A 20,501-nucleotide genomic window follows, 5' to 3' on the forward strand; every position below is an offset into this window, starting at 1 on the left:
TTGTTCACTAGTTACAGGTGTGTGTTGTTCACTAGTTACAGGTGTGTTTTGTTCACTAGTTACAGGTGTGTGTTGTTCACTAGTTACAGCTGTGTGTTGTTCACTAGTTACAGGTGTGTTGTTCACTAGTTACAGCTGTGTGTTGTTCACTAGTTACAGCTGTGTGTTATTCACTAGTTACAGGTGTGTTGTTCACTAGTTACAGATGTGTGTTGTTCACTAGTTACAGGTGTGTGTTGTTCACTAGTTACAGCTGTGTGTTGTTCACTAGTTACAGGTGTGTGTTGTTCACTAGTTACAGATGTGTGTTGTTCACTAGCAGCTGTGTGTTGTTCACTAGTTACATCTGTGTGTTGTTCACTAGTTACATATGTGTGTTGTTCACTAGTTACAGGTGTGTGTTGTTCACTAGTTACAGGTGTGTTGTTCACTAGTTACAGGTGTGTGCTGTTCACTAGTTACAGGTGTGTGTTGTTCACTAGTTACAGGTGTGTGTTGTTCACTAGTTACAGGTGTGTGTTGTTCACTAGTTACAGGTGTGTGTTGTTCACTAGTTACAGGTGTGTGCTGTTCACTAGTTACAGGTGTGTGTTGTTCACTAGTTACAGGTGTGTGTTGTTCACTAGTTACAGGTGTGTGCTGTTCACTAGTTACAGGTGTGTGTTGTTCACTACAGGTGTGTGTTGTTCACTAGTTACAGGTGTGTGTTGTTCACTAGTTACAGGTGTGTGTTGTTCACTAGTTACAGGTGTGTTCTGTTCACTAGTTACAGGTGTGTTTTGTTCACTAGTTACAGGTGTGTGTTGTTCACTAGTTACATGTGTGTGTTGTTCACTAGTTACATGTGTGCTGTTCACTAGTTACAGGTGTGTTGTTCACTAGTTACAGGTGTGTTGTTCACTAGTTACAGGTGTGTGTGTTGTTCACTAGTTACAGGTGTGTGTTGTTCACTAGTTACAGGTGTGTGTTGTTCACTAGTTACAGGTGTGTGTTGTTCACCAGTTACAGGTGTGTGTTGTTCACTAGTTACAGGTGTGTGTTGTTCACTAGTTACAGGTGTGTTGTTCACTAGTTACATGTGTGTTGTTCACTAGTTACAGGTGTGTTGTTCACTAGTTACAGGTGTGTGTTGTTCACTAGTTACAGGTGTGTTGTTCACTAGTTATATGTGTGTGTTGTTCACTAGTTACAGGTGTGTTGTTCACTAGTTACAGGTGTGTGTTGTTCACTAGTTACAGGTGTGTTGTTCACTACAGGTGTGTGTTGTTCACTAGTTACAGGTGTGTGTTGTTCACTAGTTACAGGTGTGTGTTGTTCACTAGTTACAGGTGTGTGTTGTTCACTAGTTACAGGTGTGTGTTGTTCATTAGTTACAGGTGTGTGTTGTTCACTAGTTACAGGTGTGTGTTGTTCATTAGTTACAGGTGTGTGTTGTTCACTAGTTACCGGTGTGTTGTTCACTAGTTACAGGTGTGTGTTATTCACTAGTTACATGTGTGTTGTTCACTAGTTACAGGTGTGTGTTGTTCACTAGTTACAGCTGTGTGTGGTGTTCACTAGTTACAGGTGTGTGTTGTTCACTAGTTACAGGTGTGTGTTGTTCACTAGTTACAGGTGTGTGTTGTTCACTAGTTACAGGTGTGTGTTGTTCACTAGTTAAAGGTGTGGTTTGTTCACTAGTTACAGGTGTGTTGTTCACTAGTTACAGGTGTGTTGTTCACTAGTTACAGGTGTGTGTTGTTCACTAGTTACAGGTGTGTGTTGTTCACTAGTTACAGGTGTGTGTTGTTCACTAGTTACAGGTGTGTGTTGTTCACTAGTTACATGTGTGTTTTGTTCACTAGTTACAGGTGTGTGTTGTTCACTAGTTACAGGTGTGTGTTGTTCACTAGTTACAGGTGTGTGTTGTTCACTAGTTACAGGTGTGTGTTGTTCACTAGTTACAGCTGTGTTGTTCACTAGTTATAGCTGTGTGTTGTTCACTAGTTACAGGTGTGTTGTTCACTAGTTACAGCTGTGTGTTGTTCACTAGTTACAGCTGTGTGTTATTCACTAGTTACAGGTGTGTTGTTCACTAGTTACAGGTGTGTGTTGTTCACTAGTTGCAGGTGTGTTTTGTTCACTAGTTACAGGTGTGTGTTGTTCACTAGTTACAGCTGTGTGTTGTTCACTAGTTACAGGTGTGTTGTTCACTAGTTACAGCTGTGTGTTGTTCACTAGTTACAGGTGTGTTGTTCACTAGTTACAGATCTGTGTTGTTCACTAGTTACAGCTGTGTGTTGTTCACTAGTTACAGGTGTGTTGTTCACTAGTTACAGCTGTGTGTTGTTCACTAGTTACAGCTGTGTGTTATTCACTAGTTACAGGTGTGTTGTTCACTAGTTACAGATGTGTGTTGTTCACTAGTTACAGGTGTGTGTTGTTCACTAGTTACAGCTGTGTGTTGTTCACTAGTTACAGGTGTGTGTTGTTCACTAGTTACAGATGTGTGTTGTTCACTAGCAGCTGTGTGTTGTTCACTAGTTACATCTGTGTGTTGTTCACTAGTTACATATGTGTGTTGTTCACTAGTTACAGGTGTGTGTTGTTCACTAGTTACAGGTGTGTTGTTCACTAGTTACAGGTGTGTGCTGTTCACTAGTTACAGGTGTGTGTTGTTCACTAGTTACAGGTGTGTGTTGTTCACTAGTTACAGGTGTGTGTTGTTCACTAGTTACAGGTGTGTGTTGTTCACTAGTTACAGGTGTGTGCTGTTCACTAGTTACAGGTGTGTGTTGTTCACTAGTTACAGGTGTGTGTTGTTCACTAGTTACAGGTGTGTGCTGTTCACTAGTTACAGGTGTGTGTTGTTCACTACAGGTGTGTGTTGTTCACTAGTTGCAGGTGTGTGTTGTTCACTAGTTACAGGTGTGTGTTGTTCACTAGTTACAGGTGTGTTCTGTTCACTAGTTACAGGTGTGTTTTGTTCACTAGTTACAGGTGTGTGTTGTTCACTAGTTACATGTGTGTGTTGTTCACTAGTTACATGTGTGCTGTTCACTAGTTACAGGTGTGTTGTTCACTAGTTACAGGTGTGTTGTTCACTAGTTACAGGTGTGTGTGTTGTTCACTAGTTACAGGTGTGTGTTGTTCACTAGTTACAGGTGTGTGTTGTTCACTAGTTACAGGTGTGTGTTGTTCACCAGTTACAGGTGTGTGTTGTTCACTAGTTACAGGTGTGTGTTGTTCACTAGTTACAGGTGTGTTGTTCACTAGTTACATGTGTGTTGTTCACTAGTTACAGGTGTGTTGTTCACTAGTTACAGGTGTGTGTTGTTCACTAGTTACAGGTGTGTTGTTCACTAGTTACATGTGTGTGTTGTTCACTAGTTACAGGTGTGTTGTTCACTAGTTACAGGTGTGTGTTGTTCACTAGTTACAGGTGTGTTGTTCACTACAGGTGTGTGTTGTTCACTAGTTACAGGTGTGTGTTGTTCACTAGTTACAGGTGTGTGTTGTTCACTAGTTACAGGTGTGTGTTGTTCACTAGTTACAGGTGTGTGTTGTTCATTAGTTACAGGTGTGTGTTGTTCACTAGTTACAGGTGTGTGTTGTTCATTAGTTACAGGTGTGTGTTGTTCACTAGTTACCGGTGTGTTGTTCACTAGTTACAGGTGTGTGTTATTCACTAGTTACATGTGTGTTGTTCACTAGTTACAGGTGTGTGTTGTTCACTAGTTACAGCTGTGTGTGGTGTTCACTAGTTACAGGTGTGTGTTGTTCACTAGTTACAGGTGTGTGTTGTTCACTAGTTACAGGTGTGTGTTGTTCACTAGTTACAGGTGTGTGTTGTTCACTAGTTAAAGGTGTGGTTTGTTCACTAGTTACAGGTGTGTTGTTCACTAGTTACAGGTGTGTTGTTCACTAGTTACAGGTGTGTGTTGTTCACTAGTTACAGGTGTGTGTTGTTCACTAGTTACAGGTGTGTGTTGTTCACTAGTTACAGGTGTGTGTTGTTCACTAGTTACATGTGTGTTTTGTTCACTAGTTACAGGTGTGTGTTGTTCACTAGTTACAGGTGTGTGTTGTTCACTAGTTACAGGTGTGTGTTGTTCACTAGTTACAGCTGTGTGTTGTTCACTAGTTACATGTGTGTGTTGTTCACTAGTTACAGGTGTGTGTTGTTCACTAGTTACATGTGTGTTGTTCACTAGTTACAGGTGTGTTGTTCACTAGTTACAGGTGTGTGTTGTTCACTAGTTACAGGTGTGTTGTTCACTAGTTACATGTGTGTGTTGTTCACTAGTTACAGGTGTGTTGTTCACTAGTGACAGGTGTGTTGTTCACTAGTTACAGGTGTGTGTTGTTCACTAGTTACAGGTGTGTGTTGTTCACTAGTTACAGGTGTGTGTTGTTCACTAGTTACAGGTGTGTGTTGTTCACTAGTTACAGCTGTGTGTTGTTCACTAGTTACAGCTGTGTTGTTCACTAGTTACAGGTGTGTGTTGTTCACTAGTTACAGGTGTGTGTTGTTCACTAGTTACCGGTGTGTTGTTCACTAGTTACAGGTGTGTGTTCTTCACTAGTTACAGGTGTGTTGTTCACTAGTTACAGGTGTGTGTTGTTCACTAGTTACAGGTGTGTGTTGTTCACTAGTTACAGGTGTGTTGTTCACTAGTTACAGGTGTGTGTTGTTCACTAGTTACAGGTGTGTGTTGTTCACTAGTTAAAGGTGTGAGTTGTTCACTAGTTACATGTGTGGTTTGTTCACTAGTTACAGGTGTGTTGTTCACTAGTTACAGGTGTGTGGTGTTCACTAGTTACATGTGTGTGTTGTTCACTAGTTACAGGTGTGTGTTGTTCACTAGTTACATGTGTGTGTTGTTCACTAGTTACATGTGTGTTTTGTTCACTAGTTACATGTGTGTGTTGTTCACTAGTTACAGGTGTGTGTTGTTCACTAGTTACAGATGTGTGTTGTTCACTAGTTACAGCTGTGTGTTGTTCACTAGTTACAGGTGTGTTGTTCACTAGTTGCAGCTGTGTGTTGTTCACTAGTTACAGCTGTGTGTTATTCACTAGTTACAGGTGTGTTGTTCACTAGTTACAGGTGTGTGTTGTTCACTAGTTACAGGTGTGTTTTGTTCACTAGTTACATGTGTGTGTTGTTCACTAGTTACAGCTGTGTGTTGTTCACTAGTTACAGCTGTGTGTTGTTCACTAGTTACAGGTGTGTGTTGTTCACTAGTTACAGGTGTGTGTTGTTCACTAGTTACAGCTGTGTGTTGTTCACTAGTTACAGGTGTGGTTTGTTCACTAGTTGCAGGTGTGTGTTGTTCACTAGTTACAGGTGTGTGTTGTTCACAAGTTACAGGTGTGTGTTGTTCACTAGTTACAGGTGTGTTGTTCACTAGTTACAGGTGTGTTGTTCACTAGTTACATGTGTGTGTTGTTCACTAGTTACAGGTGTGTGTTGTTCACTAGTTACAGGTGTGTGTTGTTCACTAGTTACCGGTGTGTGTTCTTCACTAGTTACCGGTGTGTTGTTCACTAGTTACAGGTGTGTGTTGTTCACTAGTTACAGCTGTGTGTGGTGTTCACTAGTTACAGGTGTGTGTTGTTCACTAGTTACAGGTGTGTGTTGTTCACTACTTAAAGGTGTGAGTTGTTCACTAGTTACAGGTGTGGTTTGTTCACTAGTTACAGGTGTGTTTTGTTCACTAGTTACATGTGTGTGTTGTTCACTAGTTACAGCTGTGTGTGGTGTTCACTAGTTACAGGTGTGTGTTGTTCACTAGTTACATGTGTGTGTTGTTCACTAGTTAAAGGTGTGAGTTGTTCACTAGTTACAGGTGTGGTTTGTTCACTAGTTACAGGTGTGTGTTGTTCACTAGTTACAGGTGTGTTTTGTTCACTAGTTACATGTGTGTGTTGTTCACTAGTTACAGCTGTGTGTTGTTCACTAGTTACAGCTGTGTGTTGTTCACTAGTTACAGGTGTGTGTTGTTCACTAGTTACAGGTGTGTGTTGTTCACTAGTTACAGCTGTGTGTTGTTCACTAGTTACAGGTGTGGTTTGTTCACTAGTTGCAGGTGTGTGTTGTTCACTAGTTACAGATGTGTGTTGTTCACTAGTTACAGCTGTGTGTTATTCACTAGTTACAGGTGTGTTGTTCACTAGTTACAGGTGTGTGTTGTTCACTAGTTACAGGTGTGTTTTGTTCACTAGTTACAGGTGTGTGTTGTTCACTAGTTACAGCTGTGTGTTGTTCACTAGTTACAGGTGTGTTGTTCACTAGTTACAGCTGTGTGTTGTTCACTAGTTACAGGTGTGTTGTTCACTAGTTACAGATCTGTGTTGTTCACTAGTTACAGCTGTGTGTTGTTCACTAGTTACAGGTGTGTTGTTCACTAGTTACAGCTGTGTGTTGTTCACTAGTTACAGCTGTGTGTTATTCACTAGTTACAGGTGTGTTGTTCACTAGTTACAGATGTGTGTTGTTCACTAGTTACAGGTGTGTGTTGTTCACTAGTTACAGGTGTGTGTTGTTCACTAGTTACATGTGTGTGTTGTTCACCAGTTACAGGTGTGTGTTGTTCACTAGTTACATGTGTGTGTTGTTCACTAGTTACAGGTGTGTTGTTCACTAGTTACAGGTGTGTTGTTCACTAGTTACAGGTGTGTTGTAATAGTTACAGGTGTGTTGTTCACTAGTTACAGGTGTGTGTTGTTCACTAGTTACAGGTGTGCTGTTCACTAGTTACAGGTGTGTTGTTCACTAGTTACAGGTGTGTTGTTCACTAGTTACATGTGTGTGTTGTTGTGGACTTCAGGAGGTCGGGGTCAAGGACTACAGCCCCCTCAGCATCGACGGGGCACCGGTTGAGAGAGTCAACAGCTTCAAGTACCTCGGGGCCTACATATCCGAGGACTTGACATGGACCACACACATTAACAGTGTTGTGAAGAAGGCACGACAACGCCTCTACTTCCTCAGGCGCCTAAGGAAGTTCCAAGTCAGCCAGAAGATCCTTAAGAACTTCTACTCATGTACAATAGAGAGCATATTGACCGGCAACATCACCTCCTGGTTTGGGAATAGCACTGCACAAGACCAAAGCAGACTACAAAGAGTGACACGTTCAGCCGAACGCACAATTGGAGGGGGGCTCCCCACCCTCCAGAACATTTACTACAAGCGTTGCAAGGGCAAGGCTAAGAGAATCATTAAAGACTCCAGTCACCCGAACAACTGCCTCTTTGAACTGCTGCGGTCAGGCAAGCGATACCGGAGTCTCAAGGCAAGCACAGAAAGACTCAGAAGAAGCTTCTATCCCCAGGCCATCAGGCTGCTAAACGAACAATGAATGAACACTACACAACAACAACCACCAAACGCACATAGCACACACATCCACACGCACACACCCACTTTAAACAAACACACTGTAGCACCCACTCCACACACTTTATAGCACACACCCACTTTAAACAAACACACTGTAGCACCCACTCCCCACACTTTATATTTATATTTATGGATGAAGGATTGCACTACAACTCGTACACCTTACTGTAAATTGTACCTAAAATTGTACCTCATCCCATTTCTGCTTTGCACTAGATAGTACTGTACATTAGTACACTGCATAGTATTGTGTATTGTATATTATATGGTAACTCAGAACATTGTACATATGTCTATACCGAACACTGTGACCTCATTTTCTTCTTCTAAATTCATGCTATATTATGTTATTATGTTATTTGATACTATCTTGTCTAGCACAGTCTCTGGAGCGTAACAGTAAGAAGCATTTTGTATGAAAGTATTCTGTACTTCTGTATGACAACTATTAAAGAACTTGACTTGTTCACTAGTTACAGGTGTGTTGTTCACTAGTTACAGGTGTGTGTTGTTCACTAGTTACAGGTGTGTTGTTCACTACAGGTGTGTGTTGTTCACTAGTTACAGGTGTGTGTTGTTCACTAGTTACAGGTGTGTGTTGTTCACTAGTTACAGCTGTGTTGTTCACTAGTTATAGCTGTGTGTTGTTCACTGGTTACAGGTGTGTTGTTCACTAGTTACAGCTGTGTGTTGTTCACTAGTTACAGCTGTGTGTTATTCACTAGTTACATGTGTGTTGTTCACTAGTTACAGGTGTGTGTTGTTCACTAGTTACAGGTGTGTTTTGTTCACTAGTTACAGGTGTGTTGTTCACTAGTTACAGGTGTGTGTTGTTCACTAGTTACAGGTGTGTTGTTCACTACAGGTGTGTGTTGTTCACTAGTTACAGGTGTGTGTTGTTCACTAGTTACAGGTGTGTGTTGTTCACTAGTTACAGCTGTGTTGTTCACTAGTTATAGCTGTGTGTTGTTCACTAGTTACAGGTGTGTTGTTCACTAGTTACAGCTGTGTGTTGTTCACTAGTTACAGCTGTGTGTTATTCACTAGTTACAGGTGTGTTGTTCACTAGTTACAGGTGTGTGTTGTTCACTAGTTACAGGTGTGTTTTGTTCACTAGTTACAGGTGTGTGTTGTTCACTAGTTACAGCTGTGTGTTGTTCACTAGTTACAGGTGTGTTGTTCACTAGTTACAGCTGTGTGTTGTTCACTAGTTACAGCTGTGTGTTATTCACTAGTTACAGGTGTGTTGTTCACTAGTTACAGATGTGTGTTGTTCACTAGTTACAGGTGTGTGTTGTTCACTAGTTACAGCTGTGTGTTGTTCACTAGTTACAGGTGTGTGTTGTTCACTAGTTACAGATGTGTGTTGTTCACTAGCAGCTGTGTGTTGTTCACTAGTTACATCTGTGTGTTGTTCACTAGTTACATATGTGTGTTGTTCACTAGTTACAGGTGTGTGTTGTTCACTAGTTACAGGTGTGTTGTTCACTAGTTACAGGTGTGTGCTGTTCACTAGTTACAGGTGTGTGTTGTTCACTAGTTACAGGTGTGTGTTGTTCACTAGTTACAGGTGTGTGTTGTTCACTAGTTACAGGTGTGTGTTGTTCACTAGTTACAGGTGTGTGTTGTTCACTAGTTACAGGTGTGTGTTGTTCACTAGTTACAGGTGTGTGTTGTTCACTAGTTACAGGTGTGTGCTGTTCACTAGTTACAGGTGTGTGTTGTTCACTACAGGTGTGTGTTGTTCACTAGTTACAGGTGTGTGTTGTTCACTAGTTACAGGTGTGTGTTGTTCACTAGTTACAGGTGTGTTCTGTTCACTAGTTACAGGTGTGTTTTGTTCACTAGTTACAGGTGTGTGTTGTTCACTAGTTACATGTGTGTGTTGTTCACTAGTTACATGTGTGCTGTTCACTAGTTACAGGTGTGTTGTTCACTAGTTACAGGTGTGTTGTTCACTAGTTACAGGTGTGTGTGTTGTTCACTAGTTACAGGTGTGTGTTGTTCACTAGTTACAGGTGTGTGTTGTTCACTAGTTACAGGTGTGTGTTGTTCACCAGTTACAGGTGTGTGTTGTTCACTAGTTACAGGTGTGTGTTGTTCACTAGTTACAGGTGTGTTGTTCACTAGTTACATGTGTGTTGTTCACTAGTTACAGGTGTGTTGTTCACTAGTTACAGGTGTGTGTTGTTCACTAGTTACAGGTGTGTTGTTCACTAGTTACATGTGTGTGTTGTTCACTAGTTACAGGTGTGTTGTTCACTAGTTACAGGTGTGTGTTGTTCACTAGTTACAGGTGTGTTGTTCACTACAGGTGTGTGTTGTTCACTAGTTACAGGTGTGTGTTGTTCACTAGTTACAGGTGTGTGTTGTTCACTAGTTACAGGTGTGTGTTGTTCACTAGTTACAGGTGTGTGTTGTTCATTAGTTACAGGTGTGTGTTGTTCACTAGTTACAGGTGTGTGTTGTTCATTAGTTACAGGTGTGTGTTGTTCACTAGTTACCGGTGTGTTGTTCACTAGTTACAGGTGTGTGTTATTCACTAGTTACATGTGTGTTGTTCACTAGTTACAGGTGTGTGTTGTTCACTAGTTACAGCTGTGTGTGGTGTTCACTAGTTACAGGTGTGTGTTGTTCACTAGTTACAGGTGTGTGTTGTTCACTAGTTACAGGTGTGTGTTGTTCACTAGTTACAGGTGTGTGTTGTTCACTAGTTAAAGGTGTGGTTTGTTCACTAGTTACAGGTGTGTTGTTCACTAGTTACAGGTGTGTTGTTCACTAGTTACAGGTGTGTGTTGTTCACTAGTTACAGGTGTGTGTTGTTCACTAGTTACAGGTGTGTGTTGTTCACTAGTTACAGGTGTGTGTTGTTCACTAGTTACATGTGTGTTTTGTTCACTAGTTACAGGTGTGTGTTGTTCACTAGTTACATGTGTGTGTTGTTCACTAGTTACAGGTGTGTGTTGTTCACTAGTTACAGCTGTGTGTTGTTCACTAGTTACATGTGTGTGTTGTTCACTAGTTACAGGTGTGTGTTGTTCACTAGTTACATGTGTGTTGTTCACTAGTTACAGGTGTGTTGTTCACTAGTTACAGGTGTGTGTTGTTCACTAGTTACAGGTGTGTTGTTCACTAGTTACATGTGTGTGTTGTTCACTAGTTACAGGTGTGTTGTTCACTAGTGACAGGTGTGTTGTTCACTAGTTACAGGTGTGTGTTGTTCACTAGTTACAGGTGTGTGTTGTTCACTAGTTACAGGTGTGTGTTGTTCACTAGTTACAGGTGTGTGTTGTTCACTAGTTACAGCTGTGTGTTGTTCACTAGTTACAGCTGTGTTGTTCACTAGTTACAGGTGTGTGTTGTTCACTAGTTACAGGTGTGTGTTGTTCACTAGTTACCGGTGTGTTGTTCACTAGTTACAGGTGTGTGTTCTTCACTAGTTACAGGTGTGTTGTTCACTAGTTACAGGTGTGTGTTGTTCACTAGTTACAGGTGTGTGTTGTTCACTAGTTACAGGTGTGTTGTTCACTAGTTACAGGTGTGTGTTGTTCACTAGTTACAGGTGTGTGTTGTTCACTAGTTAAAGGTGTGAGTTGTTCACTAGTTACAGGTGTGGTTTGTTCACTAGTTACAGGTGTGTTGTTCACTAGTTACAGGTGTGTGGTGTTCACTAGTTACAGGTGTGTGTTGTTCACTAGTTACAGGTGTGTGTTGTTCACTAGTTACATGTGTGTGTTGTTCACTAGTTACATGTGTGTTTTGTTCACTAGTTACATGTGTGTGTTGTTCACTAGTTACAGGTGTGTGTTGTTCACTAGTTACAGATGTGTGTTGTTCACTAGTTACAGCTGTGTGTTGTTCACTAGTTACAGGTGTGTTGTTCACTAGTTGCAGCTGTGTGTTGTTCACTAGTTACAGCTGTGTGTTATTCACTAGTTACAGGTGTGTTGTTCACTAGTTACAGGTGTGTGTTGTTCACTAGTTACAGGTGTGTTTTGTTCACTAGTTACATGTGTGTGTTGTTCACTAGTTACAGCTGTGTGTTGTTCACTAGTTACATCTGTGTGTTGTTCACTAGTTACAGGTGTGTGTTGTTCACTAGTTACAGGTGTGTGTTGTTCACTAGTTACAGCTGTGTGTTGTTCACTAGTTACAGGTGTGGTTTGTTTACTAGTTGCAGGTGTGTGTTGTTCACTAGTTACAGGTGTGTGTTGTTCACAAGTTACAGGTGTGTGTTGTTCACTAGTTACAGGTGTGTTGTTCACTAGTTACAGGTGTGTGCTGTTCACTAGTTACAGGTGTGTGTTGTTCACTAGTTACAGGTGTGCTGTTCACTAGTCACAGGTGTGTGTTGTTCACTAGTTACAGGTGTGTGTTGTTCACTAGTTACAGGTGTGTGTTGTTCACTACAGGTGTGTGTTGTTCACTAGTTACAGGTGTGTGTTGTTCACTAGTTAGATGTGTGTGTTGTTCACTAGTTACAGGTGTGTTTTGTTCACTAGTTACAGGTGTGTGTTGTTCACTAGTTACAGGTGTGTGTTGTTCACTAGTTACAGGTGTGTGTTGTTCACTAGTTACAGGTGTGTTGTTCACTAGTTACAGGTGTGTTGTTCACTAGTTACAGGTGTGTTGTAATAGTTACAGGTGTGTTGTTCACTAGTTACAGGTGTGTGTTGTTCACTAGTTACAGGTGTGCTGTTCACTAGTTACAGGTGTGTTGTTCACTAGTTACAGGTGTGTTGTTCACTAGTTACATGTGTGTGTTGTTGTGGACTTCAGGAGGTCGGGGTCAAGGACTACAGCCCCCTCAGCATCGACGGGGCACCGGTTGAGAGAGTCAACAGCTTCAAGTACCTCGGGGCCTACATATCCGAGGACTTGACATGGACCACACACATTAACAGTGTTGTGAAGAAGGCAGGACAACGCCTCTACTTCCTCAGGCGCCTAAGGAAGTTCCAAGTCAGCCAGAAGATCCTTAAGAACTTCTACTCATGTACAATAGAGAGCATATTGACCGGCAACATCACCTCCTGGTTTGGGAATAGCACTGCACAAGACCAAAGCAGACTACAAAGAGTGACACGTTCAGCCGAACGCACAATTGGAAGGGGGCTCCCCACCCTCCAGAACATTTACTACAAGCGTTGCAAGGGCAAGGCTAAGAGAATCATTAAAGACTCCAGTCACCCGAACAACTGCCTCTTTGAACTGCTGCGGTCAGGCAAGCGATACCGGAGTCTCAAGGCAAGCACAGAAAGACTCAGAAGAAGCTTCTATCCCCAGGCCATCAGGCTGCTAAACGAACAATGAATGAACACTACACAACAACAACCACCAAACGCACATAGCACACACATCCACACGCACACACCCACTTTAAACAAACACACTGTAGCACCCACTCCACACACTTTATAGCACACACCCACTTTAAACAAACACACTGTAGCACCCACTCCCCACACTTTATATTTATATTTATGGATGAAGGATTGCACTACAACTCGTACACCTTACTGTAAATTGTACCTAAAATTGTACCTCATCCCATTTCTGCTTTGCACTAGATAGTACTGTACATTAGTACACTGCATAGTATTGTGTATTGTATATTATATGGTAACTCAGAACATTGTACATATGTCTATACCGAACACTGTGACCTCATTTTCTTCTTCTAAATTCATGCTATATTATGTTATTATGTTATTTGATACTATCTTGTCTAGCACAGTCTCTGGAGCGTAACAGTAAGAAGCATTTTGTATGAAAGTATTCTGTACTTCTGTATGACAACTATTAAAGAACTTGAACTTGACTTGTTCACTAGTTACAGGTGTGTTGTTCACTAGTTACAGGTGTGTGTTGTTCACTAGTTACAGGTGTGTTGTTCACTACAGGTGTGTGTTGTTCACTAGTTACAGGTGTGTGTTGTTCACTAGTTACAGGTGTGTGTTGTTCACTAGTTACAGCTGTGTTGTTCACTAGTTATAGCTGTGTGTTGTTCACTAGTTACAGGTGTGTTGTTCACTAGTTACAGCTGTGTGTTGTTCACTAGTTACAGCTGTGTGTTATTCACTAGTTACATGTGTGTTGTTCACTAGTTACAGGTGTGTGTTGTTCACTAGTTACAGGTGTGTTTTGTTCACTAGTTACAGGTGTGTTGTTCACTAGTTACAGGTGTGTGTTGTTCACTAGTTACAGGTGTGTTGTTCACTACAGGTGTGTGTTGTTCACTAGTTACAGGTGTGTGTTGTTCACTAGTTACAGGTGTGTGTTGTTCACTAGTTACAGGTGTGTGTTGTTCACTAGTTACAGATGTGTGTTGTTCACTAGTTACAGCTGTGTGTTGTTCACTAGTTACAGGTGTGTTGTTCACTAGTTGCAGCTGTGTGTTGTTCACTAGTTACAGCTGTGTGTTATTCACTAGTTACAGGTGTGTTGTTCACTAGTTACAGGTGTGTGTTGTTCACTAGTTACAGGTGTGTTTTGTTCACTAGTTACATGTGTGTGTTGTTCACTAGTTACAGCTGTGTGTTGTTCACTAGTTACATCTGTGTGTTGTTCACTAGTTACAGGTGTGTGTTGTTCACTAGTTACAGGTGTGTGTTGTTCACTAGTTACAGCTGTGTGTTGTTCACTAGTTACAGGTGTGGTTTGTTTACTAGTTGCAGGTGTGTGTTGTTCACTAGTTACAGGTGTGTGTTGTTCACAAGTTACAGGTGTGTGTTGTTCACTAGTTACAGGTGTGTTGTTCACTAGTTACAGGTGTGTGCTGTTCACTAGTTACAGGTGTGTGTTGTTCACTAGTTACAGGTGTGCTGTTCACTAGTCACAGGTGTGTGTTGTTCACTAGTTACAGGTGTGTGTTGTTCACTAGTTACAGGTGTGTGTTGTTCACTACAGGTGTGTGTTGTTCACTAGTTACAGGTGTGTGTTGTTCACTAGTTAGATGTGTGTGTTGTTCACTAGTTACAGGTGTGTTTTGTTCACTAGTTACAGGTGTGTGTTGTTCACTAGTTACAGGTGTGTGTTGTTCACTAGTTACAGGTGTGTGTTGTTCACTAGTTACAGGTGTGTTGTTCACTAGTTACAGGTGTGTTGTTCACTAGTTACAGGTGTGTTGTAATAGTTACAGGTGTGTTGTTCACTAGTTACAGGTGTGTGTTGTTCACTAGTTACAGGTGTGCTGTTCACTAGTTACAGGTGTGTTGTTCACTAGTTACAGGTGTGTTGTTCACTAGTTACATGTGTGTGTTGTTGTGGACTTCAGGAGGTCGGGGTCAAGGACTACAGCCCCCTCAGCATCGACGGGGCACCGGTTGAGAGAGTCAACAGCTTCAAGTACCTCGGGGCCTACATATCCGAGGACTTGACATGGACCACACACATTAACAGTGTTGTGAAGAAGGCAGGACAACGCCTCTACTTCCTCAGGCGCCTAAGGAAGTTCCAAGTCAGCCAGAAGATCCTTAAGAACTTCTACTCATGTACAATAGAGAGCATATTGACCGGCAACATCACCTCCTGGTTTGGGAATAGCACTGCACAAGACCAAAGCAGACTACAAAGAGTGACACGTTCAGCCGAACGCACAATTGGAAGGGGGCTCCCCACCCTCCAGAACATTTACTACAAGCGTTGCAAGGGCAAGGCTAAGAGAATCATTAAAGACTCCAGTCACCCGAACAACTGCCTCTTTGAACTGCTGCGGTCAGGCAAGCGATACCGGAGTCTCAAGGCAAGCACAGAAAGACTCAGAAGAAGCTTCTATCCCCAGGCCATCAGGCTGCTAAACGAACAATGAATGAACACTACACAACAACAACCACCAAACGCACATAGCACACACATCCACACGCACACACCCACTTTAAACAAACACACTGTAGCACCCACTCCACACACTTTATAGCACACACCCACTTTAAACAAACACACTGTAGCACCCACTCCCCACACTTTATATTTATATTTATGGATGAAGGATTGCACTACAACTCGTACACCTTACTGTAAATTGTACCTAAAATTGTACCTCATCCCATTTCTGCTTTGCACTAGATAGTACTGTACATTAGTACACTGCATAGTATTGTGTATTGTATATTATATGGTAACTCAGAACATTGTACATATGTCTATACCGAACACTGTGACCTCATTTTCTTCTTCTAAATTCATGCTATATTATGTTATTATGTTATTTGATACTATCTTGTCTAGCACAGTCTCTGGAGCGTAACAGTAAGAAGCATTTTGTATGAAAGTATTCTGTACTTCTGTATGACAACTATTAAAGAACTTGAACTTGACTTGTTCACTAGTTACAGGTGTGTTGTTCACTAGTTACAGGTGTGTGTTGTTCACTAGTTACAGGTGTGTTGTTCACTACAGGTGTGTGTTGTTCACTAGTTACAGGTGTGTGTTGTTCACTAGTTACAGGTGTGTGTTGTTCACTAGTTACAGCTGTGTTGTTCACTAGTTATAGCTGTGTGTTGTTCACTAGTTACAGGTGTGTTGTTCACTAGTTACAGCTGTGTGTTGTTCACTAGTTACAGCTGTGTGTTATTCACTAGTTACATGTGTGTTGTTCACTAGTTACAGGTGTGTGTTGTTCACTAGTTACAGGTGTGTTTTGTTCACTAGTTACAGGTGTGTTGTTCACTAGTTACAGGTGTGTGTTGTTCACTAGTTACAGGTGTGTTGTTCACTACAGGTGTGTGTTGTTCACTAGTTACAGGTGTGTGTTGTTCACTAGTTACAGGTGTGTGTTGTTCACTAGTTACAGCTGTGTTGTTCACTAGTTATAGCTGTGTGTTGTTCACTAGTTACAGGTGTGTTGTTCACTAGTTACAGCTGTGTGTTGTTCACTAGTTACAGCTGTGTGTTATTCACTAGTTACAGGTGTGTTGTTCACTAGTTACAGGTGTGTGTTGTTCACTAGTTACAGGTGTGTTTTGTTCACTAGTTACAGGTGTGTGTTGTTCACTAGTTACAGCTGTGTGTTGTTCACTAGTTACAGGTGTGTTGTTCACTAGTTACAGCTGTGTGTTGTTCACTAGTTACAGGTGTGTTGTTCACTAGTTACAGATCTGTGTTGTTCACTAGTTACAGCTGTGTGTTGTTCACTAGTTACAGGTGTGTTGTTCACTAGTTACAGCTGTGTGTTGTTCACTAGTTACAGCTGTGTGTTATTCACTAGTTACAGGTGTGTTGTTCACTAGTTACAGATGTGTGTTGTTCACTAGTTACAGGTGTGTGTTGTTCACTAGTTACAGCTGTGTGTTGTTCACTAGTTACAGGTGTGTGTTGTTCACTAGTTACAGATGTGTGTTGTTCACTAGCAGCTGTGTGTTGTTCACTAGTTACATCTGTGTGTTGTTCACTAGTTACATATGTGTGTTGTTCACTAGTTACAGGTGTGTGTTGTTCACTAGTTACAGGTGTGTTGTTCACTAGTTACAGGTGTGTGCTGTTCACTAGTTACAGGTGTGTGTTGTTCACTAGTTACAGGTGTGTGTTGTTCACTAGTTACAGGTGTGTGTTGTTCACTAGTTACAGGTGTGTGTTGTTCACTAGTTACAGGTGTGTGCTGTTCACTAGTTACAGGTGTGTGTTGTTCACTAGTTACAGGTGTGTGTTGTTCACTAGTTACAGGTGTGTGCTGTTCACTAGTTACAGGTGTGTGTTGTTCACTACAGGTGTGTGTTGTTCACTAGTTACAGGTGTGTGTTGTTCACTAGTTACAGGTGTGTGTTGTTCACTAGTTACAGGTGTGTTCTGTTCACTAGTTACAGGTGTGTTTTGTTCACTAGTTACAGGTGTGTGTTGTTCACTAGTTACATGTGTGTGTTGTTCACTAGTTACATGTGTGCTGTTCACTAGTTACAGGTGTGTTGTTCACTAGTTACAGGTGTGTTGTTCACTAGTTACAGGTGTGTGTGTTGTTCACTAGTTACAGGTGTGTGTTGTTCACTAGTTACAGGTGTGTTGTTCACTAGTTACATGTGTGTTGTTCACTAGTTACAGGTGTGTTGTTCACTAGTTACAGGTGTGTGTTGTTCACTAGTTACAGGTGTGTTGTTCACTAGTTACATGTGTGTGTTGTTCACTAGTTACAGGTGTGTTGTTCACTAGTTACAGGTGTGTGTTGTTCACTAGTTACAGGTGTGTTGTTCACTACAGGTGTGTGTTGTTCACTAGTTACAGGTGTGTGTTGTTCACTAGTTACAGGTGTGTGTTGTTCACTAGTTACAGGTGTGTGTTGTTCACTAGTTACAGGTGTGTGTTGTTCATTAGTTACAGGTGTGTGTTGTTCACTAGTTACAGGTGTGTGTTGTTCATTAGTTACAGGTGTGTGTTGTTCACTAGTTACCGGTGTGTTGTTCACTAGTTACAGGTGTGTGTTATTCACTAGTTACATGTGTGTTGTTCACTAGTTACAGGTGTGTGTTGTTCACTAGTTACAGCTGTGTGTGGTGTTCACTAGTTACAGGTGTGTGTTGTTCACTAGTTACAGGTGTGTGTTGTTCACTAGTTACAGGTGTGTGTTGTTCACTAGTTACAGGTGTGTGTTGTTCACTAGTTAAAGGTGTGGTTTGTTCACTAGTTACAGGTGTGTTGTTCACTAGTTACAGGTGTGTTGTTCACTAGTTACAGGTGTGTGTTGTTCACTAGTTACAGGTGTGTGTTGTTCACTAGTTACAGGTGTGTGTTGTTCACTAGTTACAGGTGTGTGTTGTTCACTAGTTACATGTGTGTTTTGTTCACTAGTTACAGGTGTGTGTTGTTCACTAGTTACAGGTGTGTGTTGTTCACTAGTTACAGGTGTGTGTTGTTCACTAGTTACAGCTGTGTGTTGTTCACTAGTTACATGTGTGTGTTGTTCACTAGTTACAGGTGTGTGTTGTTCACTAGTTACATGTGTGTTGTTCACTAGTTACAGGTGTGTTGTTCACTAGTTACAGGTGTGTGTTGTTCACTAGTTACAGGTGTGTTGTTCACTAGTTACATGTGTGTGTTGTTCACTAGTTACAGGTGTGTTGTTCACTAGTGACAGGTGTGTTGTTCACTAGTTACAGGTGTGTGTTGTTCACTAGTTACAGGTGTGTGTTGTTCACTAGTTACAGGTGTGTGTTGTTCACTAGTTACAGGTGTGTGTTGTTCACTAGTTACAGGTGTGTGTTGTTCACTAGTTACAGCTGTGTTGTTCACTAGTTACAGGTGTGTGTTGTTCACTAGTTACAGGTGTGTGTTGTTCACTAGTTACCGGTGTGTTGTTCACTAGTTACAGGTGTGTGTTCTTCACTAGTTACAGGTGTGTTGTTCACTAGTTACAGGTGTGTGTTGTTCACTAGTTACAGGTGTGTGTTGTTCACTAGTTACAGGTGTGTTGTTCACTAGTTACAGGTGTGTGTTGTTCACTAGTTACAGGTGTGTGTTGTTCACTAGTTAAAGGTGTGAGTTGTTCACTAGTTACAGGTGTGGTTTGTTCACTAGTTACAGGTGTGTTGTTCACTAGTTACAGGTGTGTGGTGTTCACTAGTTACATGTGTGTGTTGTTCACTAGTTACAGGTGTGTGTTGTTCACTAGTTACATGTGTGTGTTGTTCACTAGTTACATGTGTGTTTTGTTCACTAGTTACATGTGTGTGTTGTTCACTAGTTACAGGTGTGTGTTGTTCACTAGTTACAGATGTGTGTTGTTCACTAGTTACAGCTGTGTGTTGTTCACTAGTTACAGGTGTGTTGTTCACTAGTTGCAGCTGTGTGTTGTTCACTAGTTACAGCTGTGTGTTATTCACTAGTTACAGGTGTGTTGTTCACTAGTTACAGGTGTGTGTTGTTCACTAGTTACAGGTGTGTTTTGTTCACTAGTTACATGTGTGTGTTGTTCACTAGTTACAGCTGTGTGTTGTTCACTAGTTACAGCTGTGTGTTGTTCACTAGTTACAGGTGTGTGTTGTTCACTAGTTACAGGTGTGTGTTGTTCACTAGTTACAGCTGTGTGTTGTTCACTAGTTACAGGTGTGGTTTGTTCACTAGTTGCAGGTGTGTGTTGTTCACTAGTTACAGGTGTGTGTTGTTCACAAGTTACAGGTGTGTGTTGTTCACTAGTTACAGGTGTGTTGTTCACTAGTTACAGGTGTGTTGTTCACTAGTTACATGTGTGTGTTGTTCACTAGTTACAGGTGTGTGTTGTTCACTAGTTACAGGTGTGTGTTGTTCACTAGTTACCGGTGTGTGTTCTTCACTAGTTACCGGTGTGTTGTTCACTAGTTACAGGTGTGTGTTGTTCACTAGTTACAGCTGTGTGTGGTGTTCACTAGTTACAGGTGTGTGTTGTTCACTAGTTACAGGTGTGTGTTGTTCACTACTTAAAGGTGTGAGTTGTTCACTAGTTACAGGTGTGGTTTGTTCACTAGTTACAGGTGTGTTTTGTTCACTAGTTACATGTGTGTGTTGTTCACTAGTTACAGCTGTGTGTGGTGTTCACTAGTTACAGGTGTGTGTTGTTCACTAGTTACATGTGTGTGTTGTTCACTAGTTAAAGGTGTGAGTTGTTCACTAGTTACAGGTGTGGTTTGTTCACTAGTTACAGGTGTGTGTTGTTCACTAGTTACAGGTGTGTTTTGTTCACTAGTTACATGTGTGTGTTGTTCACTAGTTACAGCTGTGTGTTGTTCACTAGTTACAGCTGTGTGTTGTTCACTAGTTACAGGTGTGTGTTGTTCACTAGTTACAGGTGTGTGTTGTTCACTAGTTACAGCTGTGTGTTGTTCACTAGTTACAGGTGTGGTTTGTTCACTAGTTGCAGGTGTGTGTTGTTCACTAGTTACAGATGTGTGTTGTTCACTAGTTACAGCTGTGTGTTGTTCACTAGTTACAGCTGTGTGTTGTTCACTAGTTACAGATGTGTGTTGTTCACTAGTTACAGGTGTGTGTTGTTCACAAGTTACAGGTGTGTGTTGTTCACTAGTTACAGGTGTGTTGTTCACTAGTTACAGGTGTGTGCTGTTCACTAGTTACAGGTGTGTGTTGTTCACTAGTTACAGGTGTGTGTTGTTCACTAGTTACAGGTGTGTTGTTCACTAGTTACAGGTGTGTG

The sequence above is a fragment of the Notolepis coatsorum genome (genome assembly GCF_963971535.1).
Source record: "Notolepis coatsorum genome assembly, chromosome: 5".
NCBI classification, from domain to species: Eukaryota; Metazoa; Chordata; class Actinopteri; order Aulopiformes; family Paralepididae; genus Notolepis; species Notolepis coatsorum.